Here is a 12427-nt window from a genome sequence, read left to right as displayed (position 1 = left end):
ATAAACGACTGAATGCTGATGGATCAGTTTTTAACTTCAAACTTGGAACCAGAGCCTATGCTTCAGTGAATTCATCTAATACATACTGCTCATATTTACCATTTCTTCTAGAAATAAATAATTTTCAATTAACACTCACTCTGAATAAGAACTTTGGTGTCTCTTTGGGACTTTGTGATTTTAAATGCTTACTGTATTGGGAACTTTCTGAACCCACTGTAAGGGCGTACATCTTTTTAAAAACCTGTCCTTCGACAGAACCATATTTACTTGAGACCTCGTTGTCTTACCACCGCTTCCTGTTAACTAGGTTCAGACTAAGGGGATCATTTTGACCCTGGCGGTACATGACCGCCAGGGCTAAAATGACGGAAACACCGCCAACAGGCTGGCGGTGCTTCCTGGGTCATTACGACCACGGCGGAAGCGCTGCGGTCGCACCGCCGGGTCTGGCGGTTTTCCGCCATAATGGCCCCGGCGGTAGTAATCCGCCAGGGTAGGGCTGCTAGCAGCGCTGGCCAGGGGATTACGAGTCCCCGACCGCCAGCCTTTTAGGAAAAGGCTGGCGGTACGAGGAGTCGCGGGGCCCCTGGGGGCCCCTGCACTGCCCATGCCACTGGCATGTCTGTGACTGTTTTTTAAATAAAGCAGTTATTTTATTTATTTTCAGCCCGTTTTCCTTAAAGGAAAATGAGTTGCAAAATAAAAAAAATAACGAAACCATTTGGTTTCGTTTTTTCAGAGTAGGCATTGGTCCATTGGACCACTGCCTGCTCTGAAAAACCCTTTGTGGCAACATTCCCAAAGGGGAAGGAGTCCCATCGGGACCCCTTCCCTTTTGCGAATGAGTTACCACCAGTGTGACACTGGTGGTAACTGCGAATTGCGATGCGAGTCGCAAATAGGAAGGGAACACCCCTTCCTATTTGCGAGTCGCATTCACAATTTTCGAGTCGGTACCGACTCGCAAATTGTGAATGAGCATCGCATAAGGCTGTTTGCATGGAGCAAACTGCGATTTTCGCAGTTTGCAACATGCAAACGGCTTCCTACATCTGGCCCATAGTTCGGCAAATTGTGCCATAAAAGGGCATAAATACAATACACATTAAACTTAAAAACTTTAAAATCACTAAGATCCTCAAAACGACGTTAAAAATAATTGCTAAACATTTCTTATATTACAAACTAGTCAGTGGGAAAGCATTACTAGTCGTAAAATTCATAATGCAACTGGAGCCATTAGCTTATAGTTCTGGGTTCCAGAGGCACATCTTTAGGGGGGTCAAATAAATTGGAAGGTAGGGCTAAAAATTTGGTGCAGGTAACATTAATAACAATGATAGGTGATAGAGTGCAGTTTGAGGGTCCAATACTGCCCTGTTTGATTCTCCAGACACCCATTAAGAGACGAGACAGAGCAAACACAATCAATGGTGTTGTGTTGGATCTTAGGATTCTAAAAGCAACCCTAAAGTCACTAATCCCAAAAGTCCAACAAAGCAGAAGTATCCACTTCTTTCTGTGGTTTGAGTAACACTGACAAAATAAATAATATATGGTTAATGCATTATTTCACCTGGGGACAAAAGGGGCAGGTCAGATTTGGAGTGTTTCCATGAAGCCTCCAGTTAGCAGTGAAAGTGAGCAGTGGTAGGACTCCGAGGTGAAATTTGATGTACAAGGTTTTTACCAGTGGCGGTTCAATGGAGTACATATATTCTTCCATACAGAAGTTGTCTTTGAATTCCAAAAAGGCTAGAGAGTCAAAGAGCCAAAACCCCTGTTCCTACTCAACTCTCCATCTATATTCCCCAAGTACATCCATTTAAGTACATCCTTCAATATACGGGTCATGGCTCCGGATTAGTCCATAGGTGTTCACGCCTCACCTTGTCAAGAGTGTCTTAAAATGCTCTATCCAGGGGATCCTAGAGGCCCCGGGCTGCCTTAGAAGCTCCTCCAATCCCGTCCAATACATGACTAAGTCAGCTGAAGCCCATAGCCATCTCCAATATGACAAGGGTCTAAGAACTGCTTTATGGGCGTAGACCTTTGGCCTAGGTCCAGCCGTAATCGCTGGAGTGGGGTGCAAGTAGGGGGGTTCACCAAATATCATATAAATTCTCACTCACCTCTAGTACTGTGACCTTCACATGTCCCCACAGTTCTCCCCCATACAGAGCCATGCCTAATCCTTGCAAGTTAACAATGTGAATGGCTGAAGAAACTGGTCGAAAGCTAGAACCCTTGAAACCTCTCAGGATACCCCCTGCATAATGTTCAAGCTCCATTTGCTCTTGTGGATTTGAGCGGTCCAGCCAAAATTCTCTGATAGAGTAAGGCCCAAATATTCAAAGGTACGGACACTCTTGAGAGGAGGGACGGAGTAGGGCAGGTGGTATGGCTGGATTTAAAAACCATGTACTTGTTTTTTTGTAGGTTAACCTCAAGCCCTCTCTGCTCACAGAAGACATAAAACTGATCCAAAAGATTTTGACTACCCATAGGGGATTTGGATATCAGTAAGGTGTCATCATACCTGCTAAGCTCGGGTCATCATGGATACACTTCTTTAGTTGGGCTATCAGAACAATTATATATAATAGGAACAGGGTTGGGGCAAGAACACAGCCCTGTCTTACCCCCTTCGTGACTAGTATCAGTTTTGTCAACTCCCCATGTTTACCATATCTGACCAGCGCATACTTTTTTTGGTGCAGCCTTCTGACGACAGCAACTAGATAACTCGCTTTTAATGTTTTTATGCATGTTTGTTTGACTTTGCTATGTGTACGTTTGTGGTTTTAAGTAACCGAATAAAGTAATTTCTGACTCTGGCATATTCTATTGTACTTTCCATTGTTATTTTAAGACTCTTTGATGATGTCTTTTACTTTTTGAAAAACTATAAGTTTATTTCCCCATCTTCAATGTTGTGTAACTTTATTTTTTTCTGACATGAAGTAAACGTACAACTTTGCAAACTTATTGGAAGCTCCACGCTTCCATAAAAAAAGTGGCTGTATAACTTGTATATAATTCATGATGCTACATGTATTGTTCTTCTTAGAAAGATACAACCCCTACTATCTTAACATGAAGGTAACATGAAGGAATAGCTTTCTCTGCTGGAAAAAATGAGAAGCAAAAGGGGATGTTTTGCATGACGATTCAAATCTGTAGGCTTTCTGTTTTTTCCCATCTTGTTCCAAATTTCAATGCTGCACCTGAACGAACACTCAAGTCATAGTTAATACAAGAGAGTAGAAATTAAGGTATTGCTCAAGCAAGACATTAAGGCCCTCATTACAACTTTGACGGGCGGCGGAGGCCGCCCGCCAAAGTTGCGCCGCAGGAATACCGCACCGCGGTCTGAAGACCGCGGCCGGCATTCTGAGTTTCCCGCTGGGCAGGCGGGCGGCCGCCTTAAGGCCGCCCGCCAGCCCAGCGGGAAACAACCTTCCCACGAGGACGCCGGCTCGGAATCGAGCCGGCGGAGTGGGAAGGTGCGACGGGTGCTACTGCACCCGTCGCGTATTTCACTGTCTGCTATGCAGACAGTGAAATACAAGCGGGGCCCTCTTACGGGGGCCCCTGCAGTGCCCATGCCATTGGCATGGGCACTGCAGGGGCCCCCAGGGGCCCCGCGACACCCCCTACCGCCATCCTGTTCCTGGCGGGCGAACCGCCAGGAACAGGATGGCGGTAGGGGGTGTCAGAATCCCCAAGGCGGCGCAGCATGCTGCGCCGCCTTGGAGGATTCTGACGGGCAGCGGAAAACCGGCGGGAGACCGCCGGTTTTCCTGCACTGACCGCGGCCAAAGCGCCGCGGTCAGAATGCCCTAAGGGGCACCGCCAGGCTGTCGGCGGTGCTCCCGCCAACCGCGAGCCTGGCGGTCACAGACCGCCAGGCTCGTAATGAGGGCCTAAGTGCATTGCAGTCTTTGACAAAGGAATGTAATAGTACATTGAAGAATATATTATTGTGTGGCTTGACTTTTAAATCCTCTTCTAAAAATGTGTATTTAGGTCATATATTTGGGAATGTGCTTTTGAAATCACTATTTTACCAATTGTCCACCCCCTTTGAAAACACTATGTAACAGTAACATCATTATTATTCTAACTATGGAGATGTTGTTGGGAATGTATTAAAATATGGCATTCTGGAATTACTGTCTGTTTTTCCATGCCTGAATCCTAAAGGTGAAGAACTTGTCCATTACAAATGTCAAGAACAACATGCCCTGCCTTTTTAGCTATCATTCAGGGAATTTTCAAAGGATTCCTAGCAGGTTTGTTGAATGTCAATGGCTGAGGGTTAGCATGTGGAAGTTCTTTTAAAAAATGTTTTTTTTAAATCTAATATTAAGATGCAGTCTTCGGAATTATAAGACCTAGATTTGAATCCCAGCTTCTCACATTTATAAGCTTGTTGCATCCTGGACAAGTTTTCCCTGAGCTTCAGATTCCTACCAATACACGCTTATAAACATGGTCTTAGACAAACTGTAAGAACAGAAAGAGCAAACACATGTAAGGGTGATTTTCAGACCATGACAAGGCAAAGAAGGAGTGAGAAAGAGGTGATTGAGAATGAAAGCATGAGGTAGAGAATGAGCGTGTATAAAAACAAGGAAGGATGAAGAATTAAGCAAGAGGGACTGAAAAGAGGATAAAGAGGATGTTAGAAATTGGATTCTTGGTTGGCTGGGGTATGCACCCAGGCCAGGCAGAAACCACTACTCTGGTCAGGGTAAGCTAAGTGCACACTAAAGGGATAAACCTGTGCTCACCCTCTGGAAGCTTGGCAAGGAACAGTTAGACTTATCCAAACAGGCAAAGTGTAAAGTATTTGTGCAACACACACACACACAATGAATACACCACAAAAAGGCTCCACACATGTTTTTAAAAATAGATTATTATGATATATAAACAAACCAAGACCAAAACAACAATGTATAGAAGTTGAGATATTGAACTTTAAAGGAATAAATGCACTAAAGCGCTTAGAAGCAAGTTTTGCCAAAAAGGGTACCTTATGTTGTGCTGGACCGGGACAAAGTCAAAATTAGGGCTGCCCGTGATGGAGCCCCAGCTGTCTACAGGACCCAAGAAGGCCCTGGTGAACAAAGTACCTTTCCTGGTCACAAACGAGATGTGTCGATGTCAAGTCCTGCAGGCCCAGGATGCGTTGACCTTATCCACGCAGTGAAGGCGATGCATCAGTTCAAAAGGCAGGGTGCCAGAGTTGAGATGCATCAAGCAATGTGCCGGATTCTGCCATGCAGTCAAAGAGATGTATCTATCTCACCAAGCTGCAGTGGCTACGATACGCTGTATTGCTTTCTGGGGGCAAAATACTGATTCCGATGAGATGCGTCAATTTTACTCCTGAAACTAGGTCGATGCGCTGGTTCTGTTACGCATAGACTGAAGATGTGTCAAAAATCTGTCTTCCAAGTACCTGGGCCACCACCAGTGCACCAGACACAGGAGCAGGGGTAGACCTTTTGATATCCCTGAGTCTCAAGCAACAGGAGACAAGCCAGCAAGCCCTTGGAGATCACTTGGAGCCCAGCTCCCCTTTTAGCAGGGTCAGAGAGCAGGAGACAGCAGGGAAACAAGCAAGCAGAAAAGCAGTCTTTTCAGAAATACAGTCCAGTTGAGTCCTTTAGGCAGCATTGTTGCTCTTCTGACAAAGGTTCAGTTCAAGATCCAGATGTGTCTAATTTCTGGGGTTCAGAGATGCATTACTTATACCCAAAACTGCCTTTGATGCGGGGTGACTTCAAAGCAGTTCTCTTAAGTGCACAAGTATCCCTTTCAACCCAGTCCTGTCTGCCAGGTTATCTCCAGGTGGTAATCTGTTCATTGTTTGGGGACAGGCCACTGCCTATTCAAGTGAAGTGTTAACCCCTACCTTCCATCCTGCCCAGGCAAAGCCATCAGAATGCAGATGTATGTAGTCGGGTACTCAGACACACCTACCCTTCCTGTGTTGTGGCTGTCTAGAGGGAAAGCACAAAGGGCAGCTGTCACCCACCCTACATGTGTATCAGAGACATACTGGCAGGCACACAGAGCAGTAAGTGCAACGAAAGGTCCACTTTTTAAAAGTGACATTTCTAAAATAGTCATATTAAATCTAACTTCACCAGTAAGGAGGATTAATCATTACCATTCCAAACATAGGAAACAAGAAAAAGCTACTCCTCTCTGACCAGGAATTAAAGCTTAAAAGTGTATTAAGGAATTCCCAATGCTAGCCTATAAAAGAATAGTAGGCCTCACCGTGGTGAAAAACGAAATAGGCTATTTGTCGCTACCAGGGCAGGTAACCCATAAGAGTACGTGTCCTAGTTTTAACTTATATAGGACCCTGCCCTTAGGCCTACTTCGGGGCTACCTTAGGGGTGAGTCATAAGGAAGAAAAGGGATGTTTAATACTCGGCTAGTATTTTAAATGCCAAGTCGAAGTGGAAGTGAACTGCACACAGGCCCTGCAAATGCCAGGCCTAAGACAGGTTTGAAAGCCTACTTATATGAGTGGCACAATCAGCGCTGCAGGCCCACTAGTAGCACTAGCAGTGCAGGCCCAGGGTATATGGTATACAACTTTACAAGGGACTTAGGATTAAACATGCCAATCAGGTCTACACCAATGTCTTCATGTTTAGAGGAGCAGCATATGCACTTCAGCAGGGGTCAGTAGTGGTAAATTGCTCAGAGTCCTAAGGCCAACAAAAAGGTACAGCAAAAACAGGAGGTAAAAGACAGAACATTGGGGGGAAGACCACCATAAGGATTCTAGGTCTAAAAGAGGATGAATAGTTGAATGGGCAAGAGATTAAAAAAAGAGGTACGAGTATCTCACAGGAAGATGTTGAAGAGCAAGAAAATGTGGATACCCAGGGTCCTATTTCCAGTGGGCGAGGTTTTCCCTCCACCTGAAATTAGTAATATACGGATTAGTGGTAGCCCTTGGGGTATAGAAATACTAGCCCATTTCATAGCCACTCATAATGAAGGCGTTTTTGGTTTTAAATAGATTTTCAGTTAACTATATGGAAAATGTATTCCAAGTGAGGTAAGAAATTAATTTTAACATTGTTGAGGTCCACACATTACAGTGTACATTTCACAAGATCATTGCTTTTAACACATATTAGTTTGAAAAAAGCATGTGGTTTTACACAAAAAAAGTATTTCTAATCCTAATCACCCACAGACACCTCAGTCGTTGGTACCGTTATCGTGATAGATTTTTTAAAAATATTTGCGTTTAGAAAGATATTACTATAACTACGTATGAACAACAGTTCTCCTATAACATTTCGTGACTTTTCTCTATCTGAACATCTAAGAAAATTTGTGCATACCAGAATCACGTGCACAGGAATAAAAGTTTCTAGTTGGCTGGAAGATGGCATAGTGGTCTGGGTGTGTGAGGTCAATACCCTTTGATGCGGGGCCAGTAGGTCGTTAACTCCCAATGGCCTTGTACTGTAGCAGCCCTGCCTCCATCAAGCTTTCCTATAGGGCCAGTTACGAAACAATAGATGTCTGAACATCCGTCTCTGGTTGATAGCTCTTGTTATTTGGGTATCTTGACACCTCTTATCAGTTGTGTACAATTAGCAGGTGTGACTCTTTTAGCAAGTGCTCGACCTTTTAGTATTCCTACCCTTTATCAAGTGTCCTTGAAATATAAATAATGGTTCCCTTGTCATAGGTTTTTTAGGATTCACATTCTCAATTTGTGAGATTTCAAGTTGTTCTTTCCGAGAAAGTGCGTGATTTGATTTTAGAAGCTCTGTTCTCTAAGGTGTGACTGTGTCTAAGGTTACATCTGATGTTCTGTCTGAGACTGCACATTTTGTATGTTTTGCCTCAAGCCTGTCTTGTGCATAAAGTAGTTATGTACTTAGTTGTTGATTTACCCAAGTGTTAAGTAGCAAACAGTTGGCAACAATTGGTTGATCCTTGTCCCAGCTTTATCCCCTCCACAGCATGATATTTGCTACTTGGAATTCAGGGGCGGGCAAGAAATGGAAATGGTAGATAGTTGACAGGGTTCCCTAGGTCCTGCAGTGTGCTGCTGCCTTCATGACCAGTTAAACCTGTGCCACCTATGTCCGCATTAGCATCTGCTACCCTGACTACCTCTAATTGGCTATGTGGAGTTCGGCTCTTTTGTCCGTCTTGTGTTTTTCTGCAGACATACTGTGGAAGCAGTCACGTCCTCCTTGCTGGCCTGGTCTGATGATGCATTCTGATGTGTGTTAAGAGCGAGCGTGTTCCTTGGTGAGGTTTCCAAGCAGCGTGGATAGAAAGTGGAAAGTAGCAAAGAATCCATCAAACTATTAAATCAGGCGGCTGAAGATGGAGCGCCGGCGATAAGCTATTAGCACCCTGGAAACGGGCTGCTCAGATCACAGCTAATGGCTTTACCCTCCAATTAAGGAGTTTTCTTCAGCCTCTGGAGTTAAAAGGCTATACGAGAGAATGAAAGAGGGCAGGGACAAAAGAGATGGGACTAGAAAGAAAAGAGCAAAAATCAGTGTGGCAGGATCAGTTATGTGCTAAGTTGTTAAGGCGAGAAGGGAATATAGTGGGATATACCATGTAATAAAGAAAGGCAGCTAGAGACTGTGGTGAGAAAGAGACATGCTGGGAGTTATTGTCTTCCTGACTACCTCTCACCTGACTTTCATCCCTTTCAGTCCCTGTGCAGACACTTCTGAAGGATTATTTGATGCCTTCTGTGTGTTTCTGGTGTCTCTTATGTTGGAGATGCCACCACAGACTATGCATCCTTGGGACTACTTTACCCAGATGCCTATGCATGCAGTCATTTCTCCACAGTGATCTAATGCATCCACATCTCGCCTGGCTATTCCGTGGCTTGTGGCAGCATGGTTGATACCTCATTGCATGATGCTAGCAGTATGGATTCCAGGCTTTCTGCCACGCAAGAACATGGGGACGTAGAGGGCAGACCTGAAGTAATCTCTAAAGTGACAAGACCTTTCTAATAAGTGGGTTCATTATAAATCAAAACTAAATGCCATGCTGTCCCCATTTTGCTGCCTCTGTCTGTCAAAATGGTACTGGTTGCTCATTTAGTACTGAAACCTTACAAGGAATTCTAGGGCCATTCAAAAATCCTCCATTTAAATCGGGTATGTAGTGCTTGAGTTTAAGGCACTGCCCGTTCTAGGAGCTCTAAATATCTGGATCAATTGCCTTTCCTTCAGATTCGTTGCTGCAGTGTCTGAAATTGAATTCTTATGGTTCTGGTGTTCACATACTCCCACACCCATGAAGTAGTTATTTATGCCACATATGCTAGGATTTCTGAATTTAAGATAGTCATCATTTGGTGGAATCACTCCTTGTGCCTCTTTCAGCTTTGGTCCCTAAAACCCATGCCTACAGGATATTGTATAGTGATCCAATATTGAAATTAACTTGTCAGTGTGTTGCATCCAGTGACATTCTGCTGGGCTTTACCCAAGTGGAAAAAAAGGTGCATCTTCGGATTGGAGCCGCAGTAAGACTCCAAATTGTCCATAAAGTCTTTTCTCATCTGCTCCACTAATGGAATGTTGTGTCCCGTTACATGATGCTCCTGGGGCAACTCAAGCCTTTAAAAAATGAGGGAACCATTGATTGGCTTGGTGCAAGATGGATAAAGCACCAGAGACCTTAAGATGTAAAAAGAACTCACCTTAGAAGCTTAAAGAAACATTTGGAATATTTACTGGTGCTTCAACTGAATTCTTCCTTGATTGATCCAGCTCAATATTTTTCTTCCATTTTCCTCGCTCAAAATATTTGTAACACATGCTATTTCGTCTTTTTAGACAACATTTCCACAATAGAGTGGCTCACTGTGACTTTCGAGCATGATCCTGTGCCACTTTTATTCTCTTATTTTCATATTTTAGTTTGTTCACTGCCGCATGACGGTGAGGAAGCTTTTGTTCTTTCATGTTCAACTCATTCTTGGATTTTCTTCTTATTGCCTCCCACTGATTATTCACTGGGCAATGCACAAGCTAACTTACTACTAGATGTTCAGAACGTTGTGCCTCTTCATTCTCTAAAAATCTTTTATAGCCAATTTGATTTAAAAAAAAACTCTATATTGTTCCTAACCTTTCCTATTCTCATTTCTTGTGCATTACCATCAATCAGATCTTCAGAACCCAGCATGTTTTGCCTACTTCTCTGTGACTTCCATCACGTTCAATTTTGTGGGCAAGTGAGCTGCCTCCAGGTAGTCAAGGCATAATCAAAGGTGATCTACAGGCTCAAGACCCTTTCCTTTTTAGCCTAACGTCTACAAAGTGGAACATCTGAGGCCTTTGAATGGACCGTCTTTCGGCCTTATGCCTACAGATTATGAGGGTGGTGGCCAATTGTTTTTTTCCTGATGTATAAATTAAATTAAATCCCAAATTGTAGGGGTAGTCACTATTTGAAAATATAATCTGGCAATGCATGGTATGGAAGCTTGCTCATAGCTTCAAGTTGGAGGCTCCAGTTATCATAGAAATATCAGTCACATTTGTATAATGCACCATTATATTTCCGGTGCTAGAAAAATCCTTTATTATCCCCTCTCAAATCAAGGATTAATTTTAAACTTCTTTCCCCACCATGCAAACTACTTTGGCAACCTGATGGCAGCTTATATGGTCACTAAGGTTTATCTACATAAACTAATTTGATCCCTCAAGGGTTTGATTTGATAATTTTGGGATCATAAATTACTTTGGGATTGATCAGGGAAACTAATCTTACGGTGGTTAATCTCATCCATCCACAATTACTCTCACTACTCCTGTTTGCAGCTGTAAACCAGTTTAAGTTGAAAGTACACTAGAAAGGACATCAACAGATTGTGCTCAGGATGGAGAAAGACATTTACTCCGTTCCGTTGAGTCTTAACAACTGTTTGACCCTAGTCAGTCAATAGCAGGCAGCAAACCTAATGCTGAATGCTTACAAAGCCCACCTCTATTCAGCATCAACAGTGCTTATTTAGCTCTGTAAGCGAATGCACACATTTTCTCTGCAGTTTAGAAGATTTGCAGTAAGTGCCAAAGCAGAAAACAGGAAACAATACTTCTGGCCATATTTACATATTAGTTAGTGAAAAGAGAGGGATAGAGCTAAATACTCAATCCTTTATATCAAGGATTGTGGCCAAAACTACAAAAAGAGCAAATGTAGCTTTCTTCCTGGTAGCTGATACCTGATGACCCATTTTTTCAGTTAGGTGGACTTGTGAACATTCTTTGGTATGGGTTGTCAAATTCTATTTGCTCCAGGTGAAGACTAAATCTACTTCTGAGATGTTTGTATGCAGTAATCCAACAATTAATTTGGCTGTCACAGCTTAAAAGACATCTTGTTTAAAACAAATTTGGCATTGCAAAATACTACAGGTTCAGAGAGCTTGTGCGTTTATAAAGGTCCATAGCTTATGGCTAATATCCCACTGGGAAGTAGAATTCCTTAACTGAGAAAACAAAGAAAGAGTTCAAAAGAGATCATCCTTTGTTACATGATAAAACATACAAGAGGATTTTCCAGCCCTGTTTGTATAGGCACCAGAGAGTTTTAAGGGTCTGTAAAGTGTACAGATCAGAGGTATGGGCATGACAAGGATTCAGTAAAAACCTTTCAACCATTTGCCATTTTACCGAGATTTCTTGGAACTTTAGTTCTCCACTGAACAATCCTTTAGTTTAAATGATAGCAGAGAGGGGGTAGATAACACTGTCCTCTTCCTCCCAAGTCAAGAGAAACTACCTGCTGTCAAGGACTTTCATGCTGAGAATGGCTACCACCTGCTTTGCACACATGGTAGCCAATTAAAAAGGGTGACGTGGCCAGTGCAGCTACAAAACAGTAATACATGTGCTGGTGGGTCACAATACTGGCGGGGCATGCACGTTTTGCACGCTTGTCTTGAAACTTGTAAAATATTGCACTGTGACAATTGTGACTCCATCCATTTTGCACTATGCCACTTGGCACTTTATTTGGGCAAATGCTACCATTTTCTGCCTGCAATACCAATAATTAAATGTAGGCAATTAGAACCAGAGTGAGTGCCAACCATCATTTTATGACAGTGAAGCAGGACAGCCACAGAACTCATTGAGGTCAAAAAGGGGGATTGCATGGGCAGTGTTTGTATCCCAGCACAAATCCGAGGTGTTCATGTTGAGACTGAAAGACAACAGCCTGGAAGTATTTGCCTCAGAGGTCCAACAAACACAGCCAATCGTCAAGCTGCACAGACACAAGAACTCCAGAAGTATTCAAAGTGTTTGGAATCTTAATTGCTTGTTTATTTATTTATTTTGTATACTTGTAAACAGATGGCAAAGTAGAGTGGCTT

General features: G+C 43.1%; 1 protein-coding gene across 2 annotated transcripts in view; it reads left to right on the top strand.

Moving 5' to 3' along the window:
• The window catches only part of CACNA2D2 (calcium voltage-gated channel auxiliary subunit alpha2delta 2), a 1401889-nt gene that overhangs the window by 1157533 nt on the left and 231929 nt on the right, over nucleotides 1–12427 (top strand). The window lies entirely within an intron of this gene.

Source organism: Pleurodeles waltl, chromosome 9, assembly GCF_031143425.1.
Source record: "Pleurodeles waltl isolate 20211129_DDA chromosome 9, aPleWal1.hap1.20221129, whole genome shotgun sequence".
In the NCBI taxonomy this organism is placed as follows: Eukaryota; Metazoa; Chordata; class Amphibia; order Caudata; family Salamandridae; genus Pleurodeles; species Pleurodeles waltl.
The sequence above is the reverse complement of the archived record's forward strand: the minus strand, read 5'-3'. Positions and strand labels throughout refer to the sequence as shown.